This window comes from Pyxicephalus adspersus, chromosome 1 (assembly GCF_032062135.1).
Source record: "Pyxicephalus adspersus chromosome 1, UCB_Pads_2.0, whole genome shotgun sequence".
NCBI lineage: Eukaryota > Metazoa > Chordata > Amphibia > Anura > Pyxicephalidae > Pyxicephalus > Pyxicephalus adspersus.
In genome coordinates this window covers 64,948,236-64,960,460 of record NC_092858.1, presented here as the reverse complement: position 1 = coordinate 64,960,460, position 12,225 = coordinate 64,948,236, and positions in this window count along the sequence as shown.

The following is a 12,225-nucleotide window of genomic DNA, read 5'->3' as shown; positions in this document are numbered from 1 at the left end:
ACCCTTGCCTGGAAAAGGGATTACAGGGCCTGGAAGGGTGCATGAATAATTGTATTGCTGCAAATTTGCAGCTTTTTATTTGGGATCCAGGACTGGAGTGAGCAGAATGGAATGGAATGGATGGGTGGGCCAGGCCAGAAGATAAGTATGGTTGTGGTGCACCTGGCTATTGATAAAAAACATTTATCTTTGAATGAGGGGGAAGTTGCAGCTTGAGGCCAGGTGGTTCAGGTGCATAGGCTGTGTGGCCTGTGTGTTGGGAGATCGCAGAAGGTCTCTCTATGTTTAGGTATGTGGGACCTAGAGCTCTGAAATCTGTAGAGATTTTGTGTTATGGACTTTTTCTTTCCATGTTGTGATGACACTTATCCCCTTATTGAGGGAAAACCCATTTTTTTGTGTTGATGATTTTTGTGAATGTGTGCAGAGCGCCCTGAAATCTGAACTTGAGCCTGAAAAACCTCTATGCAGCCAGTGTATTTGGAGCTAATCTCCCACAATATTTAAATATCCCTGCCTGTTTTAGTTTTAGATAGCATTGGGACTTGCTGGAAATCACTGTTTTGTTTTTGTTACGTTTACATCCCACTGGAGACATTTCTCTTCATTTCCTGTCCAGGAAACAGTAAGTGATAGAAAGTATCGCCAAGTGATGTTAAATTCCTTTTAGATAGATGTCATAGAAACAGGTGTCTTACTGTTCTAGTGACAATATTCCCCAGGACAAACTCTGTTATTGAATCTCCCCCATAGGGGCACAGACAACACTCAAAACCAGACAGGAGTTCCAACACATAAGTGTTTCAAGTAATTTAAGGATGATGTTGACCTTACCATTTTTCCCCAACAGCTTAAAGCATACCTAAACTCAACATTTTTAATTTACATAAAAGGGTAGTGCAGCACGACCCCTTTAGGTCTTGATCGTCGCAGCACAGAGCCTTCCAGGATACCTACATCATGCATCCCGAGAGGCTCTGGTTGCTCATGTATGTGCAGAAGGGAAAGAGATGCCGATCATGCGCAGTGAGATCAGATCTCCTTTTTTTTCCTTTTACAGCGGCTACATCACCCAATAACGGAAGAGAAGACAGAAAAAGGGGAGGGATTGAGGGAGCTGCAGGATTAAAGGTAAGTGTACATTTTTTACTTTAGTTCCGTTTTACCTATATTATGTAACTAAAATATAAACAAACCAAAGGAAACAATAGAGTCACAAGAACAAGATTTTAAATTTTAAGACTTAAAAAAAAAACTTATTATGCAGATAATTTACAAATTGAGGACATTTCATATCTCTGTTGCTCTGCTACAGAGTAGGCATTCTACAAGGGTTTTGTATAATCTGGTAAACCATTAAATCATGACCAAATAAATGTATTTGTGTAAATAGTACATACAGTATTTCTGAAAAGCTTGTACTGAAAATTGTCTGTACACAAAGTACATAAAATCCTACAACTGTATTTACTGGAATGCTACACAAAACAGTTATCAATGACTTAGAAGACAATATCAATATCATCAGTATCATTTTCAGTAGATGGAACTTTTTCATCTGAAGAAAAAAGCTATATTAACATCAAAGACCTAATTCTCTTTATTGCCTGCTTTTTACTTTGCTCCAATATAGGTAAAATCCACAAAAAAACTCCCCGTATTTTTCTGCTCCAGTTATTACTCTTGTCCTAACATTCATTTGCTGTTTAGTAGGCCCTTATAAAATGTTATGTACCACATTTGTTTGACATAATTTTACTTTTCACAAAACTTGCACCTTTTTCACATATATGGTAAATATTTGAACTAGAAAATAAATCAGTAAATATTTACAGACACACACATATACATTATATATATATCAAATTAAATCAAATATATTCAATTCTTCCAGTCTTGTTATGTTGGTAATACAATCTTGAGGCCTTTTTTTACATTTTTGTTGATATATATTGTTATATAAATATATGATATATTGTTGATGTATGATATCCTTATTTTTTGCCGTATGTTGACGTATTTACCAAAAATAAAAGATTATAATATTTCAGCTTCTGATTGGTATATGAGAATACTTACATGTAAGGCTTATACCTCTTCACAGGGCATGTACATGTTTTAAACCTGCTGAAAACCACCGGAATTGGCTAGTTAGGGTTTAATAAGCAAAACAGAAAGGAAAGTTAACTGCCATTGGTTCAAGAGTTTATTTGATATACCTTGGAGCCATGCAGGTAAAGCAGTTCTCTATTAAACCATTCTTAGTCACCACATTTTCACAGGTAATTCTAGCAAATCACAACATGTTGACATACACACCAGACAAGCTATCTTTATCTCAAGCCTCATAACGCTTAGGAATTAAAAGCTATCAATAATTTTCACACGTATGGAAGAACAAGGTATTCAAATATAAGTTACCATTTGACTGTGAGAAGTCAATATGTTTGACATTACCCTAACCTGAAAATTAGATAAGTAAGCTTCCTAAACCAAATGCTATACTTTGCTGCTAAATATTTTAGCACTTTTCACTTTACAGTCCAGTAGATTCTGGAATTATTACCTGAAAAAAATTAAATATCTATAAGAGAAGTAAAATGTAGTAATGTGGCAATATATTCATTTTGCATGCATTCTACTTTCCTAAAGTTTAAGAGCTTTAGGAGGGTAAAATACATCAATGCATTCAATATGCCCGTTTTCACACACAACATGACAATCCACAATGTCAAGCAGAGAAAAGTAAATATATTTTTAATTCATAAAATTTTAACATAAAATATATCATATGAACAAATGATTTGCATTCACAAGCCTGTCAAATAAGGCAGAAAAATGTGAGAATGTGTAAAGAACAGTAGTAAGCAGATTCTGGATACTTTAGTATGATTCATGAAAACAGATTTTTTTTGATAGGTGGCAGATATTCACAACATGATTTCTCTCTACATTACTAACAGTAGGTTTTTAATAGTACAATAGTATTGAATTATCATATAACACAAACATATGTTAAAACAGGATAATACTATAAATAAAATTCAATAAAAACTACTTATTTAAAATCTTGATATCCAAAAATCGATCGCTTCTATGTATTCAATTATACCTTAAAACATCCAGCAACCCTTGACAATTTAATAGTTGTACCTTTTACATTGCAAATGAAAAAAGGTATTAGATTCAATAATAATGTACTAGCTTTACATCATTTATAAATTGCTGGTAAACCAAATGCAGAATACAGTTTCCATTAGCACCATCTCCAAGAAAGTTATAAAAGTAATCAAACAGCCACAGCAGGTAGATAAACATGCACTAGAATTAACATGAGATATTTCTAATCTAAGGACTACCACCACCTCTGAAAACATCAATGCATTGATTCTCTTACAGTTTAGCAACAAACACACAACAGCAAAAGTATGCCAAAACAATGTTGCACATTGGATAAAGAAGTAGTGCAAAAATATTACATCAGCTCAAAATTATATTAAACTATATATAAACTGCAATAGATTTAAACAGCATTTTAAAGAATCAGTTATTACCAAAACTATTGCATTCACGAAATGCTGAGTATGTGTAATGTGGAACATTTCTTCAAGGTATGTGAAAAAAAACCATCAGGAAATAGAATTAAAATAATAATATATTAAGTATAACTCACATGGTCCACTCTAGTCCTCAGCTCAGTGTGCAAACACCAGACTATCCTAGGCTGAGGGATCTAGGTAAAATAATCCTTTCCCCTGGTTCTTTGTAATACAAGGAGCTTGTGGCTGCAAGTGCTGTCTTGTCCAGTTGTGTAGCAGAGATTGCTCTGAAGCTGCTGGAGCTCTTGTGCATGACAAACATGTAGCATCATTCCATTTCCAGCAGCTGGCAGTAGTCTTTCTAGATACAGTGATGAGCACAGCTTGAGGTCTTCACTAATTAACCAAATATTGTATAGCAGCAACACATCAACTGCTAAACCCCAGGCTTCAAATGAAAGAAAAGTGCAATTTCATCACCAAAGAGAAAGCCCTTGTAGGATTGTTCTAACAGAGCTCCTTCCTCTAGTTCTTCACTGTACTACAATGCCATAGGACTGGCTTTTCCCCTTTAGAAAGAACATGAATATATTATAATCCAAACAAAAGAGTAGGTTATTGTTTATAAATTACCAGCCTTCCCTGCAACAAAGGCTATTTTCATAAGAAAACTCAATTTCATTTCAGCTCCAATTTGATTACTAGCTAAAGAAAAGAAGTCTATGCAGAAACCTCAAAGGATTTTTATTCATACTATTCAATGGGCTTTATTGCTTCCTTTTGAAACCTGACGCAGGAAGCACTTGGAGTAAGAGAGGAAAAAAAAAAACTGACAAAAAATATGGCACCGCTATTTTGTACCATAACAGAGCTGAAGAGGGCCAATGATTTTTCAGTCATCCTCCAATGTACTTCAGAACAGTAAAGGCTAGAATTAATGATAGGCCAGTTACAGGAGCCAAGCTTAGTTTTCACAATACATGTCAAATCTAAATGATCACTATACATTGAAAAGAACCAAAAGGGTCTGCAGCTGATTGATTCATGGCTTTGAAAAGAAAAGGCCTGAAGAGTTTATTACACTACAATTTACTGTGAATTATCATAAAAAATGAGACTCAATATCACAGTGGCTCGCCTCCAAAATAACATTCTAAGCCAGAGCCACAGGAGGTTACCTGTTACTTAGTTAACTTCTATTAAGTGCTATATTTTTTCTCTAACACTGGTTATAGATTAAAAGAAAAGTATACAGTGGCTTAGTTAGGTCATCGGGCTGGACATAGAAGGACAGATCTTTTAGGGAAATACATAACCCTTGTTAATTACTTGCATTTCCATAGCATTGTAAATTACGCAGTGCTATACAGAGTCCATAGTCATGTCACTGTCTCTCAGTGGAACTTACAATTTGAAAACCCTAGCATACATTTGTATTTATAGTACAAGGCTTTTTTTGAGGGAAGACAATAAACCTAACTGCAATTTTTGATATCTGGTAGGAAACCAATGTGCCTGGAAGAACAGTCATACAAACACAGGGAAAACGCATAGTGATGTCATTGTCCCTCAAAGTAGATCACAGTCTAATGTCCCTAGCAAAGTTGTACAGCATTATCAGTCTAAAACTAATTTTGGGGGAAAGCCAATTAAGGTAACCACATGATTTTTAGATTTGGGAGGAAACTCAAGTGCCCAGATAAAACAACATACACAGGGACAACCTACAATCTCCATGCAGATAGTGTCCAGGCCACAATTTAAACCTGAGACACAACACTACCAGAGGCCAGAGTGCTAGCCATTGAGCCGCCATGCCACTCCCTAAGTTGCTTTGTAAAATCGGCCCCTCTGCATACTCAGCAAAACTTTTGCCATTTTTTTCTTTGGAGAATATTTGATTTTTACAGCATACTAAACATTTTATTTGAGCTTACATAAATTTAATGTTATTCAAACTCTGCCAACGACAGAGTGATTCCCAAACTGGTTTAATTGTTTTGTTTGAAGATGTAACACTAGATTTAAAAGTGTGTTGGATGAGAAACGTGGGTAAACAGGCATTGTGGACACATGCTAGTTATAATAACAACAACATAATGCTTAAATAATGACAAAGCAAATGTTTTCAGCCCAAGCTTTTTACTGTCCTTATAAAACAAAGGACAGCTATTACTGCACATCCTGGTTCAGAACAAGTAAGTACAAACATGCAGATAAACTTGGGTTACAGGTTAGGTTAAGGTTAGTTTAAAGTTAATTTTAATATGTTTTGGTTTAAGGGTTGTAAACTGATATATAAACATTGTTTAGGATAAAAGCAATTGGCTAAAAAAAATGTATAATGTTGTCTGTATGTATGAGCATCTGTACACAAAATCATACACATATTCTTTTCAAAACATTTTATACATGAATGTATGCATAAAGAGTATTGTATTTCAGATTACTTTTATTTTATGGAATAATAACAATGAGGTTTTATATATTCCAGAATTTTATTATTGTGTGCTGTTAATTAAAGAGTGATTCAATTACCTGCAGAGTCATATTACTTTTCAGAGCGCATTTATCACCATGTTGATCTTAATTTTAAATATAAATCAGACAATCATTTCTGCCTCCTATGCTCTTTGTATTTATTCAAGAATATTTAACAGTAGACAAAAGGTGACTTATTCATTATTCATCCCAAACAAGGCAAGTGTGGCAATTTGAAAAGCCTGACATTTGAGCTTTTTGCCAACACTAGCAAAATTATATCCTTCCTATTGTAAATCAATGAAGTAGAATCATTCTGTTCAATAGAAATAAATTGCCTTGTCACTTTAATAAGGCCACCTTATATACAACCTTCAACCAGTGCCATTGTGCAGAGAAAGGGTGCTTCCTTTGCTTCAGCTGCCTTAGATCTCAGTTGGCTCTCCAATTAAATGAACATCATCTAAGTCTTTCACTTCACTTTTTTTATTGAGCACCAGTGTCAGAATGTCACAGACATAACTTGCTCTCAGGCTGTGCACGCATCACAGAGGATTAACTTCCCTAATCATCCAAAGTCTTCCAATACAAAAAGTATCGTAAGTTATATTCAAAAGTATATTTATGGTGATCAATTTGTGTTATTCCAGGTATTAAAGGACCAGGCAGCAGGGTGATATTTCAGGTACATGATTGGATGTTAAAACATCTCTTACTGTTCTAACTATACTGAAAAAGCCTTAATTGGGCGACAAGATCTTCCCAATTCATGTAGCCCACACTGTCTCAATTTTCATATTTACAGTTTTGGGTGGAAAGACCATTACTCCATAAGCAAGAAACAGACAATTAGGTGTAGGAAAAGGTGGATGGATATGAACCATACACACACAATATATATGGTATATATACTACCACCTTGGCTTAAAACCTAAAAATGATACTGTTCACTCAACTTTAAAAAATGGTTCTCATCCCTACTTATTCCCTTGAATAGGAAAAGTTTGAATAGGAACGTTTTGAGTTCATGCCCAAACAAAAACCTATATTTTTGAGAGATGTTCATGTGGGTACTGCACCCACAAAGTATAACTACCTCACTCTTACATGAATAGTAATTTCTCCAGGCACCAAATTTACTACATATGAAACAACTGCCAGTTTACCTGGGATAAGGCTTTTAAATTCCAATTAAACCTTTGAGTAAAATCACCTAAATTCATTCAGTGTTCATGAAAACTAAAGGAATGGTCTCTCTGGGACAGTCAAACATGTGCTGAGTCAGAGCTTGAGGTTTCCAGTAAGAAAAAATAATGAACCCTGCTGTATCAAGTGTTCTAAATCTATATCAGCAGGGGGTTTTTGTACCTCTGCAAGGGGACCTCTGTTTCACATACTGCAAACAGCACTTCTTCAACTGTTCTGCATACTGCTATGGGTTTCTGTGGCTGCTTTCTAAAGTAAAACAACATTAAGATATTTAAACCTAATTCTTCCTGAGTCTATTCCTCATTTTCACAGCCTTTACTGTGACGAATCCCTGGCATATGTGGAGACTTAAGCTGCGTACACACGTGCAATTTTTGTCGTTGGAAATGATCTTTCACGATCCTTTCCAACGACAAGGGACTACCCGATGCATGAACGGTGCTGTACATACAGCACCGTTCATGCTGTATGGAGAGGGAGGGGGAGAGCGACGGAGCTGCACCCTGCTGCGCGCTCTCCCCCTTCCCTTTCATTAGGATCGGTTGTCGTCCATCGTCCGTGGATCCGGCAGGACGGTCGTTCGGACGATAGACGACTCCGACTGTACACACGGCAGATTTTCGCCCGATATTTGGCCGATGCCGATTATAGGGCGATAAAAATCTGCCGTGTGTACGTAGCTTAAGCCTATTTTCCTCCAGAAGAAAAGGGTGTCCATTTGTCCTTTGTAATAACCGTAAAGTCAATACCTTTGTGGTAAGTTTTCTATATGGATCATATCTATTTTTACATGGTGGTCATATTCCTTCTTCAATTCCACTTCTGTTCAATTCAGTTTTTTTCGGAGTTGATCTCTTCCATGTCCCAGTTTAGTTGCTCTTTTCTGCATTCAAGTTCCACAGCTTTCCTTTTTGTGAACTGACACCCATAACTATACTGCATAATCCAGATGAGGTTTGTCTAAACTTGGGCCTGTCATGTGAATCCAGTATGGATATGCCTTAAACCTAGGTAAGAACAAACCCACAACCTTGTTCCTCTAAGGTCTTCCAGGAATCATAGAAGCTTGTTTGTGACCCTAAGGCTACACATGTCAGATGAAAGTATTTTGGTATTGTTTTCAGCGACAGATGAACAAATTAGTACATAGCCCATTTTGTTCTATGTGGAGGGGAGGATGAGCAAGCACCACCCTGTATTCTCTTCCATTTAAATACTCAGCGGTCATTCTTGATCTGTTGCTCATTGATCTGGCAGGAAAGATCAATCAACAACATTGGGAGAGCATTGTACACTTGTCAAATTTTTGCCTAAGATGAGCATAGCCATTTATCTTGGGTGAAAAAAAAAATTGATATGTGAACGCACCCCAAGTGGAACTGGTAAACCACAACAAAAAAGGCATCAAACAGGTAAGGGCAATGCTGTTGTTGTTAAAGTGTATGCCTGATCTGCAGATCAAGATGGTATATAGCTGACAATAAGCAAATGTTCCTAAGCATTCACATAAGTGGTTCTCCTTCTTTCCTGCAGCACTAGTAAAGTGGGGAAGGAAGACTAAGCAGTCTTCCTAAGCAGACTAAATTCAAACTAGTATAGTGTGGACCTAGACATGAACGTCTACATTCATTTGGCCATTTTGATTGCTAAGTACAATTTCCAGGAAATTGTTCGAATTTAAAACAGCTTAAACGGCAAATTGCAGTGGGGAAATTGATTATATTTTTTTTGTGACTTTGTGAAAGTAAATGTGCTGGTTATTTAAAATACCACCATTGAACTTTAGAGTTAATGTTTTTAAATGTTTATATTTTAAAAAAGATTAAAAAAAGGATTCATAGTATCGCTGACTAATAACATTTGGTTTGCTTTGGGATAATATTTTTTTTTTCATGTTTTTATAAAAATTCAAACAGTACCACATCTTAGAAGGATAATCTGTAAAATACAACACAAAAGATAAATCTACTTTAAAATGTCTTTCTTCTTTATCACACAGGCTAAAATGCATGTTTTTTCTACATGTAAGCACACTGACCTCTAAAAGCCCTTACAATGAGCATTGTGGAAATCAGAAGGGAACCATGGAACAATGAAAGAAGGTAGTCTGGTCCACTAAATCACATATTCCTTCAAATCATGACTGGCTGGGTGTGTGCTTTACTAAACTGGGAATGAGAAGATGTGTGATACAGCATACCTGGAAAGGATCTCATCCAGGATTAAAAACATTTGCTAACAAATAGCAAATTACGTTAGGAAATCCATTCTAGGTTTGCTGGGTCACCAAGGTTCACTGAAGAAAGTGTATTCTCCCCAACCTTGGAGAGCTTAAATAAATCAGGCCCTATGTCTCTGTTTTAATTGTACAGGGGGGACCTATGCAGTGTTAGATAGTTAATGTATGATCAGTGTATTTATTGCAAATACTAATTGTGTTCATAGAAACTGTTGATTTAAAGCAGTGAAATTAAACTGTGGTCAGTGTAACATTATTTTTGAAACCTGTGTACATTTTAGACCAAACTGCAGGTATCATTAAGTTATGTTGTATATTGCTTTTAAAACGTGTGACCAAGTTGTTTATTCAAACTGTGTACAGATACGGAAATGGTAATCATTCTGTGCCAACATGACCTTACTCGCTCTCTGAGGTGGGCAGGCATATTGTGCTGATGTGAATGCTCGAACTAATAACTTTCTCCAGGGGTGACTTGGGATAGAAAAATTCTATATTCTATGCAGACTTTTTATTACAGGCAGCAAATGGAAACACATTTTAATAATTGCAATTCATTCACTAGTCATCCATAAACATAAATATTGTGAATTTTACAGCTTTAAACTGTTGCATGATGGGTGGTATTTTTTCTAAAACACCTATATTATTATTTTTTTTTACAGTAGACTTTCTTGTAGCATGCAAATACAAAGCAACTAACATACATTTTGCAGTTCGGAGCTGTCTGTAGTTACTAGCTGCAATAATTGTTTTATATGGATTTATGAGAGTGAACTGGAATGATTTAGCCCAATCTGTTTAGTTACTGAGCCATTTTGGCACTTGACGTGACAAATATAAAAAAATAAAGCAATAGGTTGAAGTGTCCTTTACTAATTGTTACCAGTCTGAGAGCTGTAACATTGGTGCTCTAGATCAGCAGTAACAAAAGTAATATTCTAATAAATTCTTACATTCTGAATGACAATTTTCACATTTATATATACGTACTAAATTCAGAACTGTACTAGAGAAGGAAAAACAAGGGAGGTGCAGCGTACCATCAGTGTGGTCTTAAGTTCTATGAGGCGAGCTGTACGCTTCAGTATTGTTTCCACCATTACAACAGTCACCCCGCTCTGCTAATACGGATTTTCATCCAATTGTTTTATTTTATTTATTTCTCAGATGCTCTTTTAGGGGAGTATGATCTTAACTGTGTATTTTCTTCAATGGTTATATTTAATGGCATCAAATAGTCTGACTTTGATAACTATCATTTCTTGTTTGGTCTAAGATTCTAATGAAATAAACCCATAATGAGTGAGAAAAGGCAAACTAATATTTTGCATTTCTTTAGTAATACTAAAGATAATGTAACTAATGATAATTTTATTATTACTTCACTGAACCGTGAGCTGATCAATAAATCAGAGACTCCACAGTCCCTGTCAGGCACTATTAGGAAGATTGTTATTTTACAAATGTATTTATCTTTTTTTAAAAAATTCATATTATGGTCCGCAGGCTTTAAAATTATGAATTTAGTGGTCCATGAGGTCAGAAAGGTTGGCGACCGCTGCTCTGGATTCCTTTATAATTTTCTCTTACACAGACAGCATTTCCCTTTTGAGACAGGAGTGCACTTTTGAGATTGGCCAACAGATAGCAGAGTAAAGTCATTTTTTATTATAGGAACTGAAAGGATCCTCCTAGAGAGATACGACCATTGCTCAGCCAATTTCAGTAACTGTAAACAGTTTTCTTGTATGGGAGTATTCTGTACACCGATGGTTTATTGATATTACTAAAAATGTAATTTCCTGCCCAATGACCACAGCAGTATGTCCTAATAAATTACTGAGACAGGTATGTGGTTATTGCAGGAAGACCCACCTGCTTAGGAAAAAAGATTAGTTGATGAAAGTTGTACGGATCTGCCTGAGAATTCCAGTACAAACAGTAGGACTCTGCAAAGAAGTTTAGGAAAATCTTTGAAATTTATGTAACTGAAAAAGGGACACATGTATTTTCTAGTAGAAGTATATGTAGGCCTGTGTTCGTAGTTGCAGTTTAGTGTAGATAGCTCTATACATTTAGCTGCAGCGTGTGTATAGATCTCTATCCTTCATAATATATGTGAATCAAGCTGACTTCTAACTTTGTAAAAATGAATGTACACGTTTATTGCTCGCCATACAACCTCAGTTTTTGTCTAGTTTTGTTGCATTAGAACTTTGAAATAAAATATTTGGTTTGATATATACAATATACCACTTTACAGGTACAAAATATTTTTTATGGCACAATACTTTAGAGAAAAAAAAACTGAATAAATGTATGCACAGGTATTCACTACCTAAAGTCATTACTTTGTATAGCCACCTTTTTGTGCAATCACTCATGCATCACTCTTCCTTTAATGCTGATTAGTTTTCCTGTCCAAGGAGAAAACATCCCCAGAGTAATGCTGCAATTATTCTTCACTGTGTTAATGGTGTTCTTGGGGTGAGCGGAAATGTTAACACACATGGCATTTCCCATCATGGCCAAAGTTTAGTCTCATGTGACCAGAGAAACTTCTTCCATGTGAGTTCTGGTGGATGGTCTTCTCATGACAGGTTTGTAGTGGTAAGCTAAGAGATATGATGAGTCAGAATCCCAATTTTATAAAAAAAAAAACACAAAATGTAGGTGACTAAAAATGTGTATAAAACATTATTGAACAGGTACTCTTTAAAATCAATTCTAGTTGAAAAGAAGAAAAAAAAAAAC